The sequence below is a fragment of the Penaeus chinensis genome, chromosome 18, assembly GCF_019202785.1.
Source record: "Penaeus chinensis breed Huanghai No. 1 chromosome 18, ASM1920278v2, whole genome shotgun sequence".
Classification (NCBI taxonomy): domain Eukaryota; kingdom Metazoa; phylum Arthropoda; class Malacostraca; order Decapoda; family Penaeidae; genus Penaeus; species Penaeus chinensis.
The window spans coordinates 34,069,443-34,079,442 of NC_061836.1; the positions used below are offsets into that span (position 1 = coordinate 34,069,443).

Genomic DNA, 10,000 nt, shown 5'->3' on the forward strand with positions numbered 1-10,000 from the left:
TGTACAGAGCTCGGACACTGCTGAGGAGGTTGAAGGTAATTTCTTGGTAAATGACCTTCACCCTTCTTACCAAGCTTTGCGATAGCTGAACTCTAAGCCCTCCTCACAGTTCACTCAGTGGATGGACAGATCATCTCAGATCATGTTGGGGTGCGTGGACGCTGGCTGAGTATTTAGAGCAGCAGTACCAGGTAGAGCCTCCAGCAGTTAGTCTGGACTCAAGTGGTAACACAATACCTGTGCCGTACCTACTCATCAGCGAGGAACCACCTACCCTAACTGAGGATAGAGAGGCGCTCTCTAAGCTGAAGGCTGCAAGCATATGTGATATCCCTGCTGAACTGCTAAAGGCGGGGGGTGAACCTATGGCACGTGGCTTGCATGCAGTCTTGACTGCTATCTGGCAGTCTGGTTTCATTCCAACTGACCTGTTGAGGGGCACGGTCACCCCCCTCTGGAAGGAGAAAAGGGATCTACGGACTGTAGCAACTACCGCGGCATTATACTACTCAGTATACCAGGCAAGGTTTTCGTCCACATTCTTCTGAAACAGATGCACGACCACCTACTAAGGCACCAGAGACCAGAGTAGTCTGGATTCACGCCTGGCAAGTCCACAATAGGCCGTATCCTAGCGCTTCGAGTCATTGTGGAACGCCGTCGTTCAGTTATGGGCTGCCTACATCGATCTCAAGAATACGTTTGACTCGGTGCATCGAGAATTGCTATGGGAGATCCTTAGGGGAATTCCACCACAAATTATTGGCTTAATAGCTAGCCTATATACTGGTGCTGTAATGTGTGGTGGAGGCTTGTCAAACATCTTCCCTGTTAACTCAGGGGTGAGGTAAGGCTGTGTCCTTGCACCAACACTTTTCAACACACTAAGCAATATCAAGGTCACAGAACTCGACTTTGCTAACGATGTTGCTATCCTATCTGAGTCTCTGGAATCAATGGTGACAGTTCTTGATGCATTTAGCAATGAGGCGTAGCCCTTGGACGTAGAGGTCTCCTGGACCAAGACCAAGGATTTTGAGGGCCTGGTAAAGGAACCCATTCAGTCGATACATGCTTGTGGTGAGGACGCTGAAGTCACAGAGTCACATACCTTGGTAGCATAGTCCGTGTCTATGGTCTGTCAGACCGAGAAGTCAATTGCGTCAATAAATGGATTGAAAGAGTGACGAGATCACAGTAAAGTGCCGATGAGAAAATCCTTGAAAATTGAAAGAGAGGCATTGACCACTTTATTGGCCAAGGATAGGCGTGCTCGGCGAAGGCAGCAAAATTAATCCTATAGTTTTTGGTACCATGGTCATTTATATTCACGTGATATATCCCTAATGCTAGGGATGGGTCTGGCAGCATGAGCCAAGACTCGATCAACAAGATCATTTGAAGATGTCGGTGCCAGTAGGACCAAGATACTTGTCTTCAAGGCCTTGTTACTGCCAGTGTTGCTGTATGGAAGCGAATCCGGGATGTTATCAAGTGCCTTGGAGCCTCGTCTTGGTGCCTTTTGTAACAAGTTCTGACGCTGATCATGGAAACAGTTGGCAGGACCTTGTGTCCAACCATCGGGTACACAGTGAGACTGACATGGGACCTGTTACTTGCATGGCCAACTCATCCTAGACAGTCAACTAGTTCGTTTTCCTGTGTGTGACCCTGTCCACCAGGTGATCTTTGTGCCAGACATTATACTGGGTAGATGAGGCCCGTGGACGACCTAGGAGGCCATGCCTTGGGCAACTCGACCCCGAGGATTGAGAGATGGGCCGAAGGCCTGGCTGGAGACTTGCCATGAGGGATCCCCGTGGTTGGAAGCGAAGAGTGGATCCGGCCATGCGCCTCCTTCAGCGTTAGCCCCCGATGATGATGATTAGCTCAAGATCACATCTGCAGACCAGAGGCTAAATTAACCCATTTGCCCCCTGGATTTATGTTCTGTCCCCTGTAGTTTTTGGCGAATTTTGTTACATACAGATGGCTCAACATGTGCTCGGCCCTTGTTACCGATCATTTTTCCATTCCTTGAATTGGCGGGAAAATGTTTTTCTTATTAATACCATTGCTATCGTTATTATTCACTCGTGTATGAGACTTTGATCGGCTCAGACCTCTTTATCAGACGCAGCAGCAATATATTCAAAGCCTTGTGCCACAGGAGCTACCCTGCTGTCCGGGGCCTCTCATCTCGCTCGGCGGTATTGCTTCTGAGTTTGGTTAAAGTAATTTACATAGAGTAAACTACTGATTTTTCAGAATTTGCGATTTGCCTGCACCCTCAGTGCCTTGTTTTGCAGGTCGCACGAGACTGCAGTAGTGGTAGTCAGCACCCCATCTCAGACCCGCAGCACTCTCCTACACTAGGGTAGCCCTTACGGGCATTGTCCCCTGGGTAGGGAGGCCTAGTAGTCTGGAGCGTCCTTTGGGCGCATTTTTTCTTTATTCTGAATTCCCTTCCTCTCTTCATGTGACTTCCCTGAGCCTACCGGAGTACCCTTGTGGGCTCCCGTATTCGCCTGGGGGGTGGGCATCGAATTACGGTCCTTCGCACTAGGCAAGTTCAGTGGTAAGGAGGTGTCTTCCAGATAACTCGATCCCTCTTTGGTACTGGAGAACGCAACAAGGCTTCCACTGGGGGGATAGAGGGCAATGGGCACGGGCCCAGGGGTCGAACTCGGTCCGATACCCATTATGAGCGATTCCTCGGCTACCCCTTCTCATCCTCAAGGAAGGTGACGACCCATGACTCCCTTACGACTAATGTGACCTTGAACAACAGAATCCCTACTGCTGACAAACGAGAACGACGATTTTTTTCAATCCCTCCAGAGAATGCAAGGTATTTGACTGTCAAATGCGTTTGAATGTCAAAATTGCTTTTGAATGTGAGCCCCTTCATCATCAAAAAGGTCCTTAATGGTCAAGTGGACGGCGATTTTGATTTTGTCAGGAAATTGCGAGATGGTAGCATCCTTCTAAAAGTGCAATTCAACTCCCAGATTAAGGACTTGCTTAAACTGACACAGATTCATGATTTGAAGGTTAAAGTAACTATCCCTATTGGGATATTGGGGAGTAATCTTTAGCAGGGATTTGAGGACAATGGGGGAGAGTGAAATTCTGGAATATATGAAGGACCAAAGCATAGTGGATGTGAACTGCATGACCAAGAAAGACGGGAATATGCAAACAGAAACTGGATTGTGCTTTTTGACTTTTGCTAAAATTCCTGAGTATGTCACGGTTGGATATGAACGTATCCAAGTGCGACCTTACATTCAAAACCTATGCGCTATAATAGATGCCAAAAATTTGGACACACCTCATTACGATGCAATGATAGAGATAATGGTAAATTTACTTGTGGTAAATGTGCTGGAGATCATGACACTGCTGTATGTACTGAGAAAACACTCAAGTGTGCTAACTGTGGAGGTCCCCATCAATCTGGCTCTGCCGAGTGCAGCAGCTTGAAGGAGACTGAAATATTAGCATACATGAGAGGGCATGATGTTAGTTACCGTGAAGCCAAGAGGAAAGTTGAAGGTTTGACCAGCAAACCCAATACTTCCTACGCTTCAGCAGCAACTTACAACACTTCCAGTGCAAACGGCATCAGTCAGGAACTTGCAGCTAAGGATAAATTGCAAAGGATTTAATGAGTCAAATCAAAGAATTGAAAAATACAATTCAAGAAATTGCTGAAACAACCCAGCAAAAGCAACAGCATCATAAGGAGGATGATAGCAAAACGCAATCTGGATCGCACCTTCTCGTCCAGGCGGCTCCTGCTAGGACTTCGCCTGGTGTTTAGGTCTGTTTCTTGGAGCAGATCATCCTACACCGGGCGGCTCCCTGGCAGCGAGACACAGAACATGGAGGCTTCTGTCTCCAAAATACCCATGGGAGGCCTGGGTAGCGAGGGAGAGGAGGACGTACCTCCCTCCCTGAAAAAGAAAATTAAAACTGGCGGACAAGGCACTTCCAAACCCCATTAAACGTAATCTTCACATTAACCATTATACAGTGGAACTGTCGAAGTCTTATATCTAAATTAAATGACCTCAGATTATTAGTCTCGTCCTATGCTCCCGATATTATAGTCCTACAAGAAACGTATATAACACACCTCGTCTCTGACGAGGTCGTTTCACTGAGGAACTACTATTTGTGTCGGAAGGATCGAGAGGGTAGGGGTGGAGGTGGAGTCGCCATGTACATCCACCATAGCCTCCCTTTCACTGAAGTTACTATTGGTTCTACTTTGGAATTTGTCGCATGCAAAGTAAAAATCAATAACACGTATCTGGCTACATGTTAGGTTTATTGTCCGCCTGATAAAGTGGTAATTTATGATGAGCTTTTTGCTCTTCAGGATAGTCTGCCACAAAATAAATATGCTCAGCATACATTATGGGGTTCCCTGCGGGTGGATGGGAAGGTGAGCAAGTAGTTAAGTTGATTATTGATTCTAATCTGGTCCTTCTGAACGATGGTAGTCCGACGCGGGTAGACGATAATACCGGTAATTTGAGCTTTAATGACTTATCACTGGTTTCTTCAACAGTAGCAGCCAAGTGCCTGTGGCACACCATTGACGACTCGTTGGGAAGCGATCATCTTCATATTTTGATTGAATATTCATGCGACACAGGGAGAACGCCTTCAGCTCCTAAATTTAATGTAAAAAGAGCAGACTGGGTCGCCTTCACAAGGAGCGTCAAGCTCGAACTTGTTGGAGAAAGTAAACAATATTCAGAATTCGATTTTAGAAGCAGCATTACTAATCTCCTGACTCCTGGCGAAGCTTTGTCTCAACAATAAATAGTAATACAAAAACATCAGAGGTTTGGTCCACTGTCAAAAAAATAAATAAGAACAAAACATCTTGCAAAATTATAAAAATCATTCAAGAGGGAACCAATTTCGATTCACCTAGAGACATCGCTAATGTACTCTTACATAAGCAGCTCAGACAATTACCATCCCGCTTTCCTGACCACCAAGGAAACCGCTGAGCTGCAACCTATTCACTTTGCCTCTGGAGATAACTTTGATTACAATAAAGACCAAACAATGAATGAGCTTATCCGAGCCCTAGAAGCCTGTAGAGGAACATCCCCAGATTCGATATGAGATCATAAAGCCTCATAATCATGATGCCATGATTAAGTTGCTTGAAGTGTACAATGAAATTTGGAAGAGCCACACTTTCCTAAACTCATGTCACTTCGCCCACATCATTCCCGTATTGAAAGGAGGGGGTAATCCCAGATCTGCCATCTCTTACCGCCCAATTGAGTTGACAAGTTGCTTATGCAAGGTCATGGAACGAATTATTAACAGTAGGCTATTGCATTCTTTAAATACCAGTAATTTACTAGTTGATGAGCAGTGCGGCTTCCGAAAGGGACACCAAACTGTCGATCAACTTGTAAAGCTGGACAGTCATATTCAAGAGGAAATTACCAAAAAAGATTAATTGATTTCAGTATTTTAGATATAGAAAAAGACTACGACATGACACTTTATTTAAGATTTCATTTCTGACAGAACTTTTGCTGTCAAATTGCTTTCTGACAATATCACTTTTTCGGACAGTTTTGTCCAGGTAAACGGGGTCCCACAAGGAAGTGTCTTGTCACCAACATCATTTCTATGTATGATATATGACATCTTGCTAGCTCCTCGTCGGAATCTTAAATACTCACTGTACGCTGATGATTGTGTATTATGGCATTCCAGCAATAATGCAGAATTCTCAAGAAATCGCATCCAATTGGCACTGGATATGATTCCTAACTGGGGCCTCCAGTAGGGTTTTAAGTTTTCCACAAGAAAGAGTATTGGGGTCATTTTTTCACATAGGAGAAACCCGAACATCAGGCTAACTCTAGAGAACCACCCAATACCTATTCAAAATTCTGCTAAATTTCTTGGTCTACTCTTTGGTAGTAGACTCAATTGGAAAGACCTCATTGGTCAGTTAAAAAATAAATGTCAAAGAACACTAAATTTATTAAAATGCATCTTTGGTAATAAATTATATATATTGCTAATGATATATAAAGCCCTGATTAGATCTAAAGTAGATTATGGGTCAATCGTGTATGGTTCGGCATCAAAAACAAGTTTGAAAGATTTGGATGCTGTGTCTTGGAGCCCTAAAATGCACTCAGATCGAGCGTCTTGAGGTGGAGTCAGGAGTACCTCCCCTCCTTGCGGCCAGTTAGCACTATGCCGCAATGGTGGCTCGAAACCCGAGCCACCCTAATGACAATGGAGGCACTAGGCCCTTTGGTACGCGACTCCACGACCTCGTCGAGAAAGTCGGTATAGATCTCTCTACCATCGATACCCTGGATCATTCAAATTTAGCGCCATGGGAAACCCCCAATTTTTCTATTACGGAAGCCTTGGCGCCGGAGGTGGAGGTACGCCAGAGGTTCAGAGATCCTTATTAAACATCTCATTTTTTTCCATATATATACACCGACGGCTCCAAGACAGATGAGTGTGTGGATGCGGGTGTATGGTTGACTGAATGTGAACTAAAGTTCAGACTGCCGTATCATACATCGATTATTCTTGCCGAACTTTTTGCCATTGACAAAGCTATTGATTTTGTACTATCGACGACCCACAATAGAATAGTTATTTTATCCGATTCATTAAGTTCACTTAAAGCTATTAAATCCTTAGAAACCACCAAAAATGAACTGCTGGGTAATATCATTCGTAAGTTACACGGTGCCAACAAATCAATCAAGCTAATATGAGTACCAGGCCACTCTGGTATCCATGGCAATTAACAGGCTGACAAATTAGCCGGGTCAACTGGTGATCTGGACACTACCATAGTTCGTACAGATCTCAGGTGTTTTGTGTCTCTTATAAAAGCAAAAATACATCGCATGTGGCAAAGTGAGTGGACCAGTCTCCAACTCACAAACAAAATCAAACAAGATATAGAACTGTGGGACACATCCCACAGGAAAGAAAGAAGGGAGGAGGTGGTGTTGGTCCGACTTTGGGTCAACGCTACAAGACTCCCTATATTGAAAAAAGATTTCCTCCACAATGTCCCCCCTGCAATACCAACCTTACCCTTATAGGCCAGTCAATAGGGGATTGAATAAGGAAAAAAATCATGGAAAGCTGGAACAAGCTTCATTATCTTTGTAATAGGGTACTTAATAACATATTAATTTTGCACCCCTCTACCGTCCCGGATTTGGCCGCCATCTTCGAAAAATGGTGGCGAAAAATAGTTTTTTGCAAATATCTCGCTTGGGACTCACTTTACCAGAAAATATGTCAAAACATAAAATAATCTACGCAAAATTTCCAATAATTACTCTTCTGTGCATATTTTTGATATGTGACACCGTTTTCGTGCCAAGCCTATGAAAAAGTTTGCGGCTTGTTTTGCCTATACCCCCAATCTCCAAAATTTGTCTCAAGGGTGTATTTCCTCTTTTTGTTTCTGGCTTAGGACAGACCGTGAATGCTCACTGGCAGAGTTACAACCCTTGCACCCAACCAACCGCCCAAATTATGAAGTTATCCATTTAAACAATGCTTTACCAGTTCTTGCTGCACAATTAGAAGTATTGATTTCCAGGATAGCATTGGTTTTCTCGTCATGGGTAGTATAGCGAACCACATTTTTCTTCATAGGAAAGTAATGACAAGTAGTTTGGTTCTTTTGTAGAATGGCTGTAAGATAAGATAACAGCCTGGCATGTATCTATCTATCTCTTGTCTGACACCTTCATCCCTTGCAGGGTGGCCATGAACCAACCTCCCCAGGGAGGTTTGTTCACTGTTTTTTTTAACTGTATTTGCTTTTTATTAGGAGTGGGTCGCTGGCCCTCCTATAATATATTCTGATTATTCTATTCCATGAGTTTCTTCACTCTCTGACATCAAGAAGTTTTCTAATGTGGCATCAAGGGGATCGTCACAGTCCTCTTCATCATCAATTACATCAGAGTTTGAACATGACAGCCCTTTGCAAGAAACACATATCACAGAGCATTTTAATCCTGCCTTTCTACAGCTGCAGGTGGCAGTCATGCAACCTTTAGCACATTTGCATGACACAATGTTGAGTAGGTCTGGTGGAGCTGGGTCTTTATCTGTAGTGACTGGAACCAATCCTTTTGTAGTTGCATTCCAACCCCAATTTGTTGGAGACAAGTCATTTCCCAACCACTTCTGCACTTGGTGATATGTACGTAAGGAATGAAATCGAGCAGCTGCATCTGTAGGAGGCAGAGAAGCCAAAGTGAATTTACTCTTAATGAGTGACTGAGCATAGCACACATATCTCAAATCAGAAAGGGATTCACATTCATTATGCCCATATAAGTGAAGAATGAAATTCTTTCCTGCTTCAGCAATCTTTGCAGATTCAGCAGATGGTTCTTTAAAGACAGCAACAAGATCTTTTAATTCTTCATGTTTTTCCATAAGCCTTATGAACTTAAGTTTTCCCTGTCTAAAAAAGGCAGAAGTAGTGTCGGACTCACTAAATGCATTTAAGAAGAGAATGTTGTCCTTGATGACTGATCCATATTTCATGGAGGTTGGTGTGTACAGCTTGCTTTCTGTATTTCCTCTGCCTGGTTTTAAGATGTATATATTTGTCCTTGATCCAACCAAGGCTGTAAGGATGATTAAGAGGTCTACATCTTCTCCTACGATTGTTACTGATTCAGCCATGGTAGATTCTTCAATAGCAGTAGCAACAATCAATCTGTCTGCATCTTCAGTAGCCTGTTTTACTGTATAACCCTCATTGATCAGTCTAGTGGTGAGCATTGTAATAAGCCGGCTCTTATTTCTCTCATTTGAAAGAAACCTGGTTTGACTTGTTGTTACGGGCATTGTTTCATCAAACATTGTGTCTGTGGTAGAACAAATCATTCGCCGAGCACGCTCAGCACATTTTGTACTTTTGTCTGCTAGATTTTCTGGATATCCATCAAATATAACAATGGCATTTCTCTTGTAGTGATTCTTTACATATTCAGTGTACCTCTTTAGAATGGCTGAAATCATCACTCCTTTTAGCCAAACAACTCGATGCATCAGAAATCCTCCATCAATAACAAAAACCGTATCTCCAACAATTCCTGTGTCACTAAGAGGTGCAAATAGTTCATACATCACGGATTTCTTGGTTTTGCGCATTCCTATCTCATCAAAGATGGACAAGGGATATGGAGCTAGTTCATACTCAAAGTAAAGTTTGAATAGTTCATGTGAGTTCTTGGTGAATTAAATTCTTATAAAATAACATCTCACTTTCAACTGGACATACAACATTTCGTATTTTTACTCCTGTCATGGCAGCTCCTATGGGTTTGACTCTATTCCTCCGTGCAAATTTGACTTTTGCAAAGTTACTGCCAACAATATTTGACATTGAAACTACTCCAGCATCAAAAGCATTATGAGGATTTGTTTCTGTATCTCCCGTTACTCCTGCGCTTATCGACATAATGCCATCAAAATCTGGAAATGGTGGGTGGGATAAGAACCATCCTACAAAGTGCTGAAGATCTTCATTATCTCTTGAAATGCGAGCCTTTCTGGCATCTGCATGCTGCTCTCCTGTATTGTAAGCAACATCACAATATTCCTCAATTATCTCTGTGATCCTCAAATTGATAGGCATTCCAAGAACCCATCTGGTTAGCACAGAGTCTGACATTCCTCTACCATGGGTCAGTCCACCAGAACTCTTCATGGAACGCATCAAATATTATCGTACTCCTAGCACCAAAACGGTGCAATAAATAGAAAAAATGAATAAAGGAGATTTTATAGGAAATTATTTTTTGTATCAGTAAACTTTCAGCTAAATTCAGTCCTAAGCGAGATATTTGCAAAAAACTGTTTTTCGCCGCCATTTTTCCAAGATGGCGGCCAAATCCGTGGCGGTAGAGGGGTGCAAAATTAATATGTTATTAAGTACCCT

At 43.2% G+C, this 10,000-nt stretch overlaps 1 protein-coding gene across 1 annotated transcript in view; it reads right to left on the minus strand.

The window, feature by feature from the left end:
* LOC125034786 overlaps positions 1-10,000 on the minus strand; it is a 34,223-nt gene that overhangs the window by 4,111 nt on the left and 20,112 nt on the right. The gene's annotated exons all lie outside the window — the stretch shown is intronic.